This window comes from Pinus tabuliformis, chromosome 2_1 (assembly GCF_031772625.1).
Source record: "Pinus tabuliformis cultivar Carrire ecotype Pingquan chromosome 2_1, CPIR1, whole genome shotgun sequence".
NCBI lineage: Eukaryota > Viridiplantae > Streptophyta > Pinopsida > Pinales > Pinaceae > Pinus > Pinus tabuliformis.
The window spans coordinates 691,302,657-691,316,934 of NC_142299.1; positions in this window are offsets into that span (position 1 = coordinate 691,302,657).

Sequence of the window (14,278 nt, forward strand, 5' to 3'; positions counted from 1 at the left end):
AGGCGCAAGCTGAGGGGAACCCAAAGCTTTCCAAACAGTTGAGGATAAAATACTAACAGAAGCACCCTCATCTACCTGAGTACGATGTATATCCCTACCACCAGCCTTGACAATGATTTGGAAAGGGATGGAGGAAGGAAGACGAGGTTCTGTCAGTCTATTCCAATCAAAGGAAAAGACCTCAGGGCTTGGAGGGGGTTCTGTATGAACAGGTGAAATGCCCCCCGGCATAGAAGAATCTGATGTAACAAGAAGAACCTGAGCGATTTGAAATTCACTCTCTAAAGGGAAAGTGGGATCGACTCTATGTGAAATTGAATCGACCACTTGATCAACTAATGGATCATCAACCTGAGTGACATGAGTTTCACTCTCCAATGGAAGAGTGTGATCGACCACTCCGTCAATTGACGGTAGGTTGGGAGAAAGTTTACGGTAACCAGTTGGAAATTCTTGCTGTGGAACAGTAATTTTTTCAAACAATTTTGAGGCTTCATCCATGTGAGGGCAAATGTGAGTTTGATGACTCCCTTTGCATAACTTACAAGGAAACCTAACTTTACCCTTTTTCCCAGGAACCTGACTATCACTGGTTGATGGATCAACAAAAAGTTGATGAGATTTTTCTGACCATACTTCCAAGACCTTTGGAATTCCAGGACAATTGACAAGGAAGTGGTCACCCTTACAAAGCTTGCAAGGGTATTTGGGTTTACGATGCATGTTGGAATTTTCCTCAACACAACTAACACTTACAGCCACGGTTGGTTGGTTGACTTCTTTTTTATCTTGCTTCTTCTTCTTCTTCTTCTTCTTCCCTTTCTTCTTCTTCTTAGCCTCCTGGTTACTAGCATCAAGGCTTTTACCAGGCGAAGAGGAAGAAATGGAGGAAGAAAAATTAGGCGAAGAAGGTAAAGGGTCAACAGAAGGTTGGTGATGTTGAGATGGTGAACTCTGTGGAGGTGAAGCATCTGGTTGAGGTGGAACAATTGGAGTATTTTGGGCCAACGAAGTTGAAAATAACCATATCGGTAAACCTATTGTAAATCCAGGTAATGACAAAGTAGCCATATAAGGAGGACCAACATTCCCAAAGTAAGGAAAAGTACTAGGATTCTCATTAGGAGGGGTTCCTAGGTTGATAAATTCCGGAACATTTGCCATTATATTCAACTTCAGTGAATTTTATTAACAATTTTAAACTAAAATTAACAATTCACAATTTACACCTAACAATTAAAATTCACAATTCACACCTATGGTCTCCTAAAAGTAAAAACAAACAAATTAACATGCGCTATCAAATCTAGGAGTCAAACCACACACAAACAGTAGCCTTCCGGACCGAAAACACTAGTTGGTGATTAAGCCCAACCTCGCAGAATCCAGTACAGAAATAGTGGGTGGAACAGTTACGCCGACAACCTGCTTAATGAATAGACTGGACCAAGTTCCTCCACTTTAACCGTCTCGAGTGAAGTGAACCCCCCAGAAAATCCAAGTGAGTATAGCCGACGTCTGCTCCAGGTACAGTGGGACCTTCCCTCCACCGTCACCTTGGGTAGAATCCTAAAGATTATGGTCACTAAGGTTACCAACGGCCACAAGTACACCTGGGGGAACAGTCTAAACTCCGACAGCACGCAAGGGCAGAGTAATAAGCTCAATCCCCTTACCGGCTCCTTGACAGTAATCCAAGGTTTACCGATAAGTGACCCCTGGCTCCTCGACAATGGTTAATCCGAGGTTTACCGTTTGTAATACGTACTGTCTGGCGTCGTTCCCAACGAGGGAGGAATGATCCCCTCACTGGTTCGGACACGAGCTCGTGCTTCTCCTTTAAGAGGAGCTTTCCCAGAATGTAACTGAAACAGTTGGATTTGTTCTACTCAAGATAGACTATCTGTTTGGTTTTGTAGTCTTGGAGAGTTAAGTACTCACCTACTCCAAGACCCTAGCCTAAGCTATGTTGGTGCTTCAGAGCCCTAGAAATGTAAAAATTACTAGATGAATTTTAATTAAGTGCTGTGTTATTAAGGCTGTTATTACTCAAATGGGTAAATGGAGATGAAACCAATGGTGTTATGACCCGACTCAACTGAATGCAATCGAATATGATAATGTAATCGTTTCAATTCGATGAATCCTAACTAAAGTAAGGAGAGAGTTTCCATTCACTTCCAACAATGCAAAAAATTGATCACTAAGAGAAAATATAACAAATTCTCTAATGCACTAATTTCATAATGAAGAACTAATGCAAATCAATTCCAAACCATTTTTTTTATTTTATTTTTGTGTAAATTCAAATCAAAGAAAGCTGATCTAAATCTACAATTGATTTTTTTCAGAATGTAAACTATGCAATTGTAATCTATGCACAATTCACTTGAAAAGTATGCAAATGTAATCTATGCACATTTTTCAATAATATTCTGAAAATGAGAATTCTAATTATGCAAATATGATCTATGCAAGAGAATTCTCAAACACAAGACGATTCTAATGTAATCTAAGAACCAATCAAGTGCAAGTTGAGAAAATTGGGTGAGAGTTCCAAAGATCAAAACATAAAAACACTCAAAGGCGATTAACACTCATACACAATTTAGCCCCCCCCCGGCGAATGAGGGGGAAATTTTTTTGCAAAAACACAAGCAAAAAGATGCAAAATTGTGAAAGAACTGAGAGAAATCTCCAAGTAATGACCAAAGGAAAATAAATCAAGAATTTCTCAAGAAAGAGACTCAAAACACCCAATTGATGAAAGCTAAGAGCAGGAACAAGCTCAGGTGAAAATTTTTGACAGGGTACTAAAGGATCTGGGCAGAAAACACTAAGTAAAATCAAAATCTAAAAGCAATTTAAAGCAAAAATGGAATTTTCTTAACTTTTACAGGAAGACGCAGGCCACCCGTTGTCACAGGTGCGGGCCCGCACTGTGCAGACGACAACAGCGCGTCCAAGGACGCACTGTGCAGTACACAGAGAGTGCGTCCTTCTGGAAAAAGGAAGAAAAACTAAAGCTAACTAAATCTACAGCTAAGCCACCCAAATACTAATTCTCACAGTCAAAAACCAGAAAATAAAAATAATTTTCTCAAAGCAAAGTTCATATAAAGGAAAAGACTCATTCATTAATGGATTCCCCAGCGGAGTCGCCAATTTGTCACACGGAATTTGTCAAGGGTGCGGACACGACTGACCTTCCTAGAAGTCTAAGACATTCTAATGACAAACAAGACAAAATGGAGTGATCTTTCTCTAAATACACCTTTTACAACATGAAAACTACAAGTGTTCAGGCTTACCTTATTCCAAAACGCTGTTGTTGAAGTCCGTTCTTGACGATCCAGATGAGCTCCTCTTTCAAGTCAATTCCTGCAACCACAAACAATCAAACAATTACCAAGCACTTGCATTTCATATAATAAAACATATATTCAACATGCAGACCAAGGAACACATGAAATAACTCATTAACACAAGCTATTGAGAAAAATAAACCAGTTTGTATTAATAACGAAACAAAGAAACTCTTACAACCTGGCCTTGGTGTTGTGCAAGTTCCTCCCAGCGTCCATCAAGTGTTTTCCCCTACTTTGACAAAGCTCACCACTTCCAAGTAGAATCATGTAAAGACAATCTCTCCTCACAAAGGTTCTAATGGAAGACCTAAATCCTGCAGCATTTACCCAAAGAAAATGTATAGCTTTCAACCTCCTCTCCTTCTGGCTCAATGCCTTTATTTATAGTGCTGTAAAGAGGTTATTCAGGTCCACTATCAATGGGATCATCCCCCTCTATGGGTGGGATAGCTCCTTTATTGATGGGATAAGTCCCCTCTTAATAGAGATACATGAACCAACTGGAGGCGCATCCATTTCATCAAACCGACCTCTAGAATGTTCTAGAAGTAACCACAAGTAACTTTCTCAAGATAAAACTTGCGCATTTTGCCTTTTACAGGAGGACGCACCTGTCCTTTAACATACAGAGCGTCCCTGGACGCAGTTTTTGTGAACATGGCCTGCGTCCCCGCAGGTAAGGCTAGAGAGAACCTGCGACCCCAGAGATAAACAAAGTTTTTACAAGACTTTCTCTCTTCTTTGAGTTTGAGATGGATAACAGAGGCATAGACTTGCCTAAGAGGGTAGCATGACTGTTGATTTTGAGCCATACTAACTGTAAGTAGTCAAGGTGACATTTTTTAGTGTAACAGGAACCACCCTTTTACCTTTTGAAAATTTTTCCATATGTAAGATCCATTTTTTATTCTCATACTACCTCTTCTGAACCAATCTATGAAACCCAACTTCCGTATGTACTTAAGTTTAATGATATCCTGCCAAATACCGCTACTGAATAATGCTCTCCAAAGATATTTAACAAGGAGTGCCAATTCGAAAATCTTCGTATCCAATAATCCCCAACCTCCAAAATCCTTAGGTCAAGCAATCACTTCCCAACAGACTAAGTGATATTTATTTCTCTCTCTCTCGTACTGTTGGGATGGGGTCCCCTAGGTTAGTTTGGGGTTAGTTAACCCAAATTTTGTATACAGTTATGTAAAAGATATAAAGTCTCCGTGATATATGGAAGCAGAGCGCGTAGATGAATAAAAGTCAAAGGGGATTATTCCCTTGTTTTAAGTAAATTTTGAGTCGGTTTTGAGATTCACCCATGGTTCACGGACCATGGCATTGTATGGAAAAGTTTATAACTAGTTGAGTCTTAGTGAGTATTAGGACAATATTTGATAGAGAATTGGGTTCATTGAAGAGTTTTGGGCAGGAGCTAAGGCAGGAAGGCTTTGCTTCCTATGCTTAGGTAGAGAAGGGAAGGCTCCGCAACTAAGTGCGCAGAGGCCTGGGTAGAGTCCGTAGTTGAGTGTGCGGAGGCCTGGGTAGAGTCTGCAGCTAAGTGCGCAGACCCCTACAATTGCACGCGCAAGGTAGTTTGATTCTATAATCAGTGAATTAAAGATCAATAAAGACAAGTTTTCCGAAGAATTAATGAGTATTTCCGTCTTTATCTGTTTATGTTATATGCTACCGATGAATGACATGTTTTATGAAATAGTGATTGAATGCTACACGGATTTATTGAATATGTCCTAAAAATGTATGAAATTAATGCTTAGCCCTTTCATATCATTTCTCTTATGTTTTTTGACGAATAAAGTAGATCTACATGAACTCCAATATAGGGTTACTTTTTGATTCACGTAAGTAGGTAAATCGATTGTTAAGGGTTCATAAGGACTGATTGTGGACCTTCGCGAAGGTATGAGTGCCACTTTAACTGAGTTGTAGTGACGTTCCCTAGAAGTTTATCGATCTGCGTGGAGGCAGATCCAAGGTGCTGGAAGACATCACACTAGTCTTTGGATGCAGAAACTTAGTTCTTGCATCCCCCCATACTGCTTCGGGTGAGACTGTAGCTTGCGCTACGTGGGTTGTTGCCGAAAGGGCCAATAGTGTAAGGTTTTGTTGGTTGGAATAACTAACTCTAAACATGGGTCAGGACCCCCTAAGCCAACAAATGGTTTTGTTGCCGAGATTGGGATCTGCGTAAAAGAGATTTGCGATGTCGCATCATTGGAACCCGACCAAGAAAGAAATTGAAAAGTGGTTAGATCGGAAGATTCATGAGTTCGTGGCGCAAGAAAACATGAATCCATGCTTGTCAAAGGAAGATTGATTGAATATATATTTGTACACAGAGATACATGAATTCTTCTTCTACAGATTCCTAATAGAACTGTACGAGTTGTTATCTAAATTGATAGACAGTCAAGGAAGGTGGAAGCTTGATAGTCCCATAGTGTGGACTCTATAATTAATGCGATGACTAGAAGCCTATCAAAACAAGATCGCCCGAGCTGTGGATCATTGGCTCGATCAAATTCTGGGAGGATTTGTTACGGAATTTGCAGTTGATACCTCAGTCAGCTATAGCAAAGCGGAGCAAAAATTCTTCAAAGGACTGCAAGGTAAGTATCTAAGATCATTGAATACTTAGATTAAAATGCTATTATGTGAAAAACGGGTAATGCCACTACCTTGATGTTCAGAGCTACGCAAAGTGAAAGATTCTTTGGAAATTGCACAGGATCAGGACTAGAGTATAACCCATTGGTTGGACCTCCCTCAAGCGATGACGAAGGGGCAGTGCAGACTACACCGCAGAGTGTTGTTCAGCTAATAAATCAAGGTATTCCTAGGACAAATCATCCATCCACTCCACCCCCACCATCGATTTGCAATTGTGAAGCGATTCCATTATGCTTAGCTTCTACTATCAATTGTATTAGTTGCATGGAGGTTTCCGGAGGATAGCCAGTTTCCTTTGCACAAGGAAGAATTGGTATAGGCCGCGAGGTTCGCCTCGCTCTGGGCCACAAAGGATGCCACCCACATCACAGAAACAAAGATTTTCTAGGTCCTAATGGATATGGACCTTCAGATGGTCATCAATCAGCTGCCGAGGTTGTCCCCAACCTTGTTTAGGAAATTAACAGCCTACATCGAGTTCAAGGCTGATTTTCACAACGTCTCGATCCGTGCACGGAAGGACCCCGAAGGAACGTGGCATGCACTGTCATACTTAGTGTCTGAGATGAATGTGCAGGAATTTATTAGGCTTTGGCAGCTAGAGTGGCGTGAGCCTATAGAATTAGATGCAGGAACGAGCAAAGGCGCAAAGAGCTCTGCTGTGCAAAAGCGGAAGGATGCTGCTCAAAAGGCCGCGCGCGCACTAGATTAAAAGAAGAAGGAAGGTGCTAATGCAGCTGCAGAGAAGGCTCACATTGCAAAAGAGCGCGCTGCTAAAGAGTAGGTAGACAAAGAGCAACAAAAGTCACAGGAAGGCGATCTCGAGCTTTGCCTGAAACAAAAGAACATGAGCTGTCAGACTAGGGCGGAGGTCGTAACAATGGGTAGAGCACCTTGTTCATTCTAAAGAAGCGAAGGCAAGAACATATTGGAGGATCGCAGAAGAAATAAAAGTCTGATAAACAGACACATGTCGATCCGATGATATTAACAGAAGGCGATCTCGATGAGATCGGCGACAAGATACAGAACACCATAAAAGAAGTGTTGTAGCATTTCGAGCAGCAATACATTCAGACATTAGGAAGCGTCCAAAAGGATCTGTGCGAGTTTCAAATCTAGGCAAACAGGATTCAACAGGATATCGAAAAGGAAAGTGGTGCGCAAGCAAGTCTGACGTAGGGTCATAGCATTGTCATGGAGATTAACTGGCTTTTGGATCTCAGAGTCTTTCCTCTGCCAGAGGGGTCGGTCCACATGGAGTCGGACGAGGATTGCGTAGTGCTTCACATAGTAAAAGATATGAGGCTGAACCTTGCCGCACTACTGTTTGAGTCTCTTCATTTGCTACATTAGGGGGTCGCTGATGAGCTAAAGATCAGAGAACAATGTGCACTCACTTACGTGGGTGAGTTTAAAGTCAACAACCAACAACTTTTCGTAGAAAAGACTCAGGCCATGAAGGAGTAAGAGGAGTTGCAGACACAATGTCAGAACCTGGTCACAACGATTGAGCAGGCCTATAAATCTGTACTTGAGTTGGGTATACCCAATGATGCAGAAGCTTAAACCAAGGTAAGGAAATTGGTTGTTATAGTGCGCTCTTCAAAGGAGAAGGTCGACAAGGTGACTTTCGACCTACGAATACAGATAGCTAAGCTACAGTTGAAGTTGTAGCCGACCACACTGCCGGAGGTTCGGGAATAAAGCGGTGCTGCAATTAAAGAATCCATGGCTCAGTGAGATGTCGTCGTTCAAGGGTGTGAAAAGCTATTCACTCAAGCAGTGGGCCTCTGGGATACACTGCAGGAGGATCCTACGTTGCAATAGTTGAACATAGAACTCAGGGAAGCGCAACAGCAGTACGACGAGATTAGTACGACAGCGCAGATATTGGCACCAGTCTAGCGTTTCGCACACTTACAGGAAGGAAAAGCAAAATTGTTGCAGATACAGGAATTGCAAAAGAAGAAGCATGTGCTCAGCACACAACTTGAGCCTTGGACAAAGGAAGCTAGCTAATTTTCACAAGCCATTCTTGAGAAGTTGAAGGCAATGCAGCAAACACAACAGACTACGCAACTGGCAGTAGAGGGGAAAAACACCGAGAAACTAGTCCAAGAAGTACAACAAGCAGTCGAGCAGAGTACCGCAGAGCTTCAGGCGCTGACCAAGGCATTTAGCAAACTTCGCTAGAAAGTGGAACAACCAGCTGAGTGACTCGAGGGCGAGTCACGATCTTTGTGTTGGGGGCCTGTTGGGATGGGGTCCCCTGGGTCAGTTTGGGGTTAGTTAACCCAAATTTTGTATATAGTTTTGTAAAAGATGTAAAGTCTCCACGATATATGGAAGCAGAGTGCGTAGATGAATAAGAGTCAAAGGGGTTTAGCCCCTTGTTTTAAGTAAAGTTTTGAGTCAGTTTTGAGATTCACCCATGGTCCACGGACCATGGAATTGTATGGAAAAGTATATAAATAGTCGAGTCTTAGCGAGTCTTAGGACAAGTTTTGATAGAGAATTGGGTTCATTGAAGAGTTTTGGGCAGGAGCTAAGGCAAGAAGGCTTTATTTCCCACACTTAGGTAGAGAAGGGAAGGCTCCGCAGTTGAGTGCGCAGAGGCCTGGGTAGAGTCCGTAGTTGAGTGCGCGGAGGCTTGGGTAGAGTTTGCAGCTGAGTGCGCGGACCCCTGCAGCTGCGTGTGGAGGGTAGTTTGAGTCTGTAATCGGTGAATTAAAGATCAATAAAGGCAAGTTTTCAAAAGAATTACTGAGTATTTTCGTTTGTATCTATTTATGTTATATGTTGCCGATGAATGACATGTTTTATGAAATAGTGATTGAATGCTACGCAAATTTATTGAATCTGTCTTAATAATGTATGAATAAATGCTTAGCCACTTCCATGAAGTTTCATATCATTTGTCTTATGTTTTTTGATGAATAAAGTAGATCTACATGAACTCCAATCTAGGGTTACTTTTTTATGCGCGTAAGTAGGTAAATCGACTGTTAAGGGTTTGCAAGGACTGATCGTGGACCTTCGCGAAGGTCTGAAGGCTGCTTTAACTGAGTTGCAGTGACATGCCCTAGAAGTTTATTGATCTGCGCGGAGGCAGATCCAAGGTGCTGGAAGACATCACACTAGTCTCTGGATGCAGAAACTTGGTTGTTGCATCCCCCCATATTGCTTCGAGTGAGACTGCAGCCTGCGCTACGCGAGTTGTTTCCGAAAGGGCCAGTAGTGTAGGGTTTTGTTGGTTGGCACAACTAACTATGAACCCGAGTCAGGACCCCTAAGCCAACAAATGGTTCCGTTGCCGGGACCAAGATTTGCTTAAAATAGATGTGTGATGTAGCATCATTGGAACTCGACTAAGAAAGAAATTGAAAAGTGGTTGGATTAGAAGATTCAAGAGTTCGAGACGCAAGAAAACAGGAATCTGCGCCTGTCAAAGGAAGATTGGTTGAATAGATATATGTATACAGAGATACATGAAATCTGCTTCTCCACCTTCCCAACTGAACTGTATGAGTGGTTAGCTAAATCGACAGACAATCAAGGAAGGTGGAAGTTTGATAGTCCCATAGTGTGGACTCTACAATTAGTGTGATGACTAGAAGCCCGTGAAAACAAGACCACACGGGCTATCGATCATTGGCTCGATCAAAGTCTGGGAGGATTTGTTACGGAATTTGCAGTTGATACCTCAGTCAGCTATAACGAAGATTCTTCAAAGGACCACGAGGTAAGTATATAAGATCATCAAATACTTGGATTAAAATGCTATTATGTGAAAAAGGGGTAATGCCATTACCTTGATGTTCGGAGCTACATGAAGTGGAAGATTCTTTAGAAATAATGCAGGATCAGGACCAGAGTATAACCCATTGGTTGGACCTCCCTCAAGTGATGACGAAGGGGCAGTGCAGACTACGTTGTGGAGTGTTGTTCAATTAATAACTCAGGGTATTCCTAGGACAAATCATCCATCCACTCCACCCCCACCGCTTCTCTGCCACTATGAATCCATTCCATTACGCTTGGCTTCTACTATCAATTGTATTAGTTGCATGGAGGTTGCTAGAGGATAACCAATTTCCTCCACACAAGGAAGAATTTCCTGAGGCCGCGAGGTTCACCTCACTCTCGGCCACAAAGGATGTCATGTGCATCACAAAAACAAAGATTTTTTGGGTCCTAATGGAGATGGACCTTTGGATGGTCATCAATCAACGACCGAGGTTGTCCCCAACCTTGTTCAGGTAATTAACAGCCTACGCAGAGTTCAAGGCTGATTTTCACAATGTCTCGATTCGTGCGCGGAAGGATCTCGAAGGAATGTCGCATGTACTGTCGTACTTAGTGTTTGAGATGGATGTGCAGGGAGTTATTGGGTTTTGGCCGTCGGAGTGGTGCAAGCCTACGGAATTAGATGCAGGACTGAGCAAAGGCACAAAGAGATCTGATACTCAAAAGCAGAAGGATGCTGCTCAAAAGGCTGCATGCCCACTAACAGAGCAAAAGAAAAAGGAAGCTGCTAAGGCAGTTGCAGAGAAGGATTGCATTGCAAAAGAGAACACTGCTAAAGAGTAGTAGAAGTTGCAGGAAGGTGAAAAATCAGCTTCACCCAAAACAAAAGAACAGGAGTTGTGGGACTAGGGAAAAGGCGGTAACCAGGGGAAAAGCACCCCATTCATTCTGAAGAAGCGTGGGTAGAAATAGACTAGAGGATAGCGGAAGAAACAACAGTGTGATAAACATACACATGTTGATTCGATGATATTAACAAAAGATGATCTTGATGAGATCGACGACGAGATACATGAGACCACAATAGAAGTGTTGCAGTAGTTCGAGCAATAATACATGCAAACGCTGGGAAGCATCCAGAAGGATTTGCGCGAGCTGCAGATCCAGGCGAACATGATTCAACAAGATGTCAGAAAGGAAAGTGGCACGCAAGAGAGTCTAACGCAGGGCTGTAGCACTATCATGGAGATTGACTGGCCTTTGGATCTCAGATTCTTTCCTCTGCTAGAGGGGTCGGTCTGCATGGATTCAGATGAGGATCGTGCAGTGCTTCACACAGTAAAAGATATGGGGCTGAACCTTGCCATGCTACTGCTCGAGTCTCTTCATGCGCTACATCAGGGGGTCGTTGATGAGCTAAAGATCAGAGAACAACGCGCACTCACTTCCGTTAATGAGTTCAAAGTCAACAACCAACAACTTTTCATAGAAAAGACTCAGGCCCTGAAGGAGTAAGAGGAATTGCGGACACAACGTTAGAACCTAGTCACAATGATTGAGAAAGCCTGAAAATCCGTACCTGAGTTGGGTATACCCGATGATGCAGAATCTTCATCCAAGGAAAGGAAATTGGCTACTGAAGTGCACGCTTCAAAGGATAAGGTTGACAAGGTGACTTTCAACCTACAAATGCAGATAGTTGAGCTGCAGTTGGAGTTGCAGCTAACCACACCACCAGAGGCTCGAGAACAAAGAGGTGTGGTGATTAAAGAATCCATGGCTGAGCTAGATGTCATCATTCAAGGGTGCGATAAGCTCTTCACTCAAGCATTGGGCCTTTGGGATACACTGTAGGAGGATCCTACGCTGCTACAATTGAACACAGAACTCAGGGAAGCGCAATAGCATTACGATGAGATCAGTACGATAATGTGGATGTTGGCACCATTCCAGTGTTTCACGCACTTACAGGAAGGAAAATCAAAATTGCTGCAGATACGGGAATTGCAGAAGAAGAAGTTTGTGCTCAGTGAACAGCTTGAGCCTTGGACAGAGGAAGCCAACCAATTTTCACAGACCATTCTTGAGAAGTTGAAGGCAATGCAATAGACACAATGAACTACGCAATTGGTAGTAGAGGGGCCAACCACCGAGAAACTAGTCCAGGAAGTACAACAAGCAGCCAAGCAGAGTACCGCAGAACTTTAGGAACTGTCCAAGGCATTCAACGAACTCTGCTAGAAAGTGGAACAACTAGCTGAGTGACTTGAGACCGAGTCATGATCTTTGTGCTGGGGGCATGTTGGGATGGGGTCCCCTGGGTCAGTTTGGGGTTAGTTAACAAAAATTTTGTATACAGTTTTGTAAAATATGTAAAGTCTCTGTGATATATGGAAGCAGAGCACGTAGATGAATAAGAGTCAAAGGGCTTTAGCCCCTTCTTTTAAGTAAAGTTTTGAGATTCACTCATGGTCCGTGACCATGGCATTGTATGGAAAAGTCTATAAATAGTTGAGTCTTAGTGAGTATTAGGACAAGATTTGATAGAGAATTTGGTTCATTGAAGAGTTTTGGGAAGGAGCTAAGGCAGGAAGGCTCTGCTTCTTGTGCTTAGGTAGAGAAGGGAAGGCTCCGCAGCTGAATGTGCAAACCCCCACAACTGAGTGCGCAAACCCCTACAGCTGCATGCACAGGGTAGTTTGAGTCTATAATTAGTGAATTAAATATCAATAAAGACAAGTTTTCCAAATAATTAATGAGTATTTCTGTCTGTATATGTTTATGTTATATGCTGCTAATGAATGAAATGTTTTATGAAATAGTGATTGAATGCTACACGAATTTATTGAATTTGTCTTAATAATGTATGAAATGAATGCTTAGCCACTTCCGCAAAGTTTCAGATCATTTCTCTTATGTTTTCTGACGAATAAAGTAGATCTACGCGAACTCCAATCTAGGGTTACTTTTTGATGCGTGTAAGTAGGTAAATCAACTGTTAAGGGTCCGCAAGGACTGATCGTGGACCTTCGCGAAGGTCTGAAGGCTGCTTTAACTGAGTTGCAGTGACGTGCCCTAGAATTTTATCGATCTACGTGGAGGCATATCTAAGGCACTGGAAGACATCACACTAGTCTCTGGATGCAAAAACTTGGTTCTTGCATTCCCCTATACTGCTTCGGGTGAGACTGCAGCCTACGCTACGTGGTTTCTTACCAAAAAGGCGAGTAGTGTAGGGTTTTGTTGGTTGGCACAACTAACTCTGAACTTGGGTCAGGACCCCTTAAGCCAACAAGTACCAGACCATAGGAAACATGAAACAATGGATCAAATCTTCTTTATAATAGTCATCAAGAAGGAAAATAAATGAAACCAATATACCGATAATTGTTGAAGGACCGATTGGATGAGCGTATATCTCCCTCCTAAAGAGAGCCACTTGTGAGTCCATCTATCCAACCTGTGGTGGAATTTATCTAGGAGCCATGACTAGTCTTTGATCGTATAACTATTCGACTTCAAACTATATCCCAAATAATTCAAATTTCCCTCCATCTTGTTAATCCCAACCCCAAATAATCTGGCAATATGTTCTATCTCCACAGCATCCCCATTAAAATACAGAAGAAACGACTTGTTACCATTAGCAATCAGACCAGAGGCATCCCCATACCTCTTTATAATAGCATGAAGAGCATTCCATTGAGCTTTAGAGACCAGCCCAAAGATGAGAGCATCATCTACGAAGAAAAAATGAGAGACATCCACATTGTTTTCCATATTGATACCTTTGAAAGTGTCAAGACTTCTAGCCTTCTTGATCTTGAGGCTTAGGCCATCCATGACAGTAATGAAAAGGAGAGGTGAAAGAGAGAAACCTTGTCTTAATCCCTTTCCAGCTTGGAATAAATTCGATGGAAAGCCATTTATTAAGACAACAAAATTGGCCGAGGTGACGCAGGCCATGATCCAATCCATGATGTGAACATCAAGTCCCACCTTAGTAAGAATGAGTCGAAGAAATGCCCAATCTACACATCATAAGCCTTCTGAAGATCTAATTTCAAGACCACCGCATCCATATTTTTAGTGTGTATGGAGTGTATACACTCTTAAGCAGTGGAAATGTCGTCGTGAATCAAACAATTAGATAAGAAGCCAAATTGTTCATGATTGATGTGTGTTGAGAGATAAGCCCTGATGTGCCCAACTATCAATTTTGAGATCAATTTATAGGTGATGTTACATAATGAAATGGGTTTGAAGTCCAGAAAGGAGGAGGGATGTGAAGATTTATGGATGAGAGCAAGATATTACTCTTAGTCGAACTTTCATCAATATTCATCCCCTCTCTAAGGATCCACATCCGAAGAAAAAATCCAATAGAGTGGCCATCTTGCACTTTGTCTCAAATTGAAATACATATTGTAAAGTTAATCAAAGTGAATGTTGATAAACTGTATTTTTGTTGG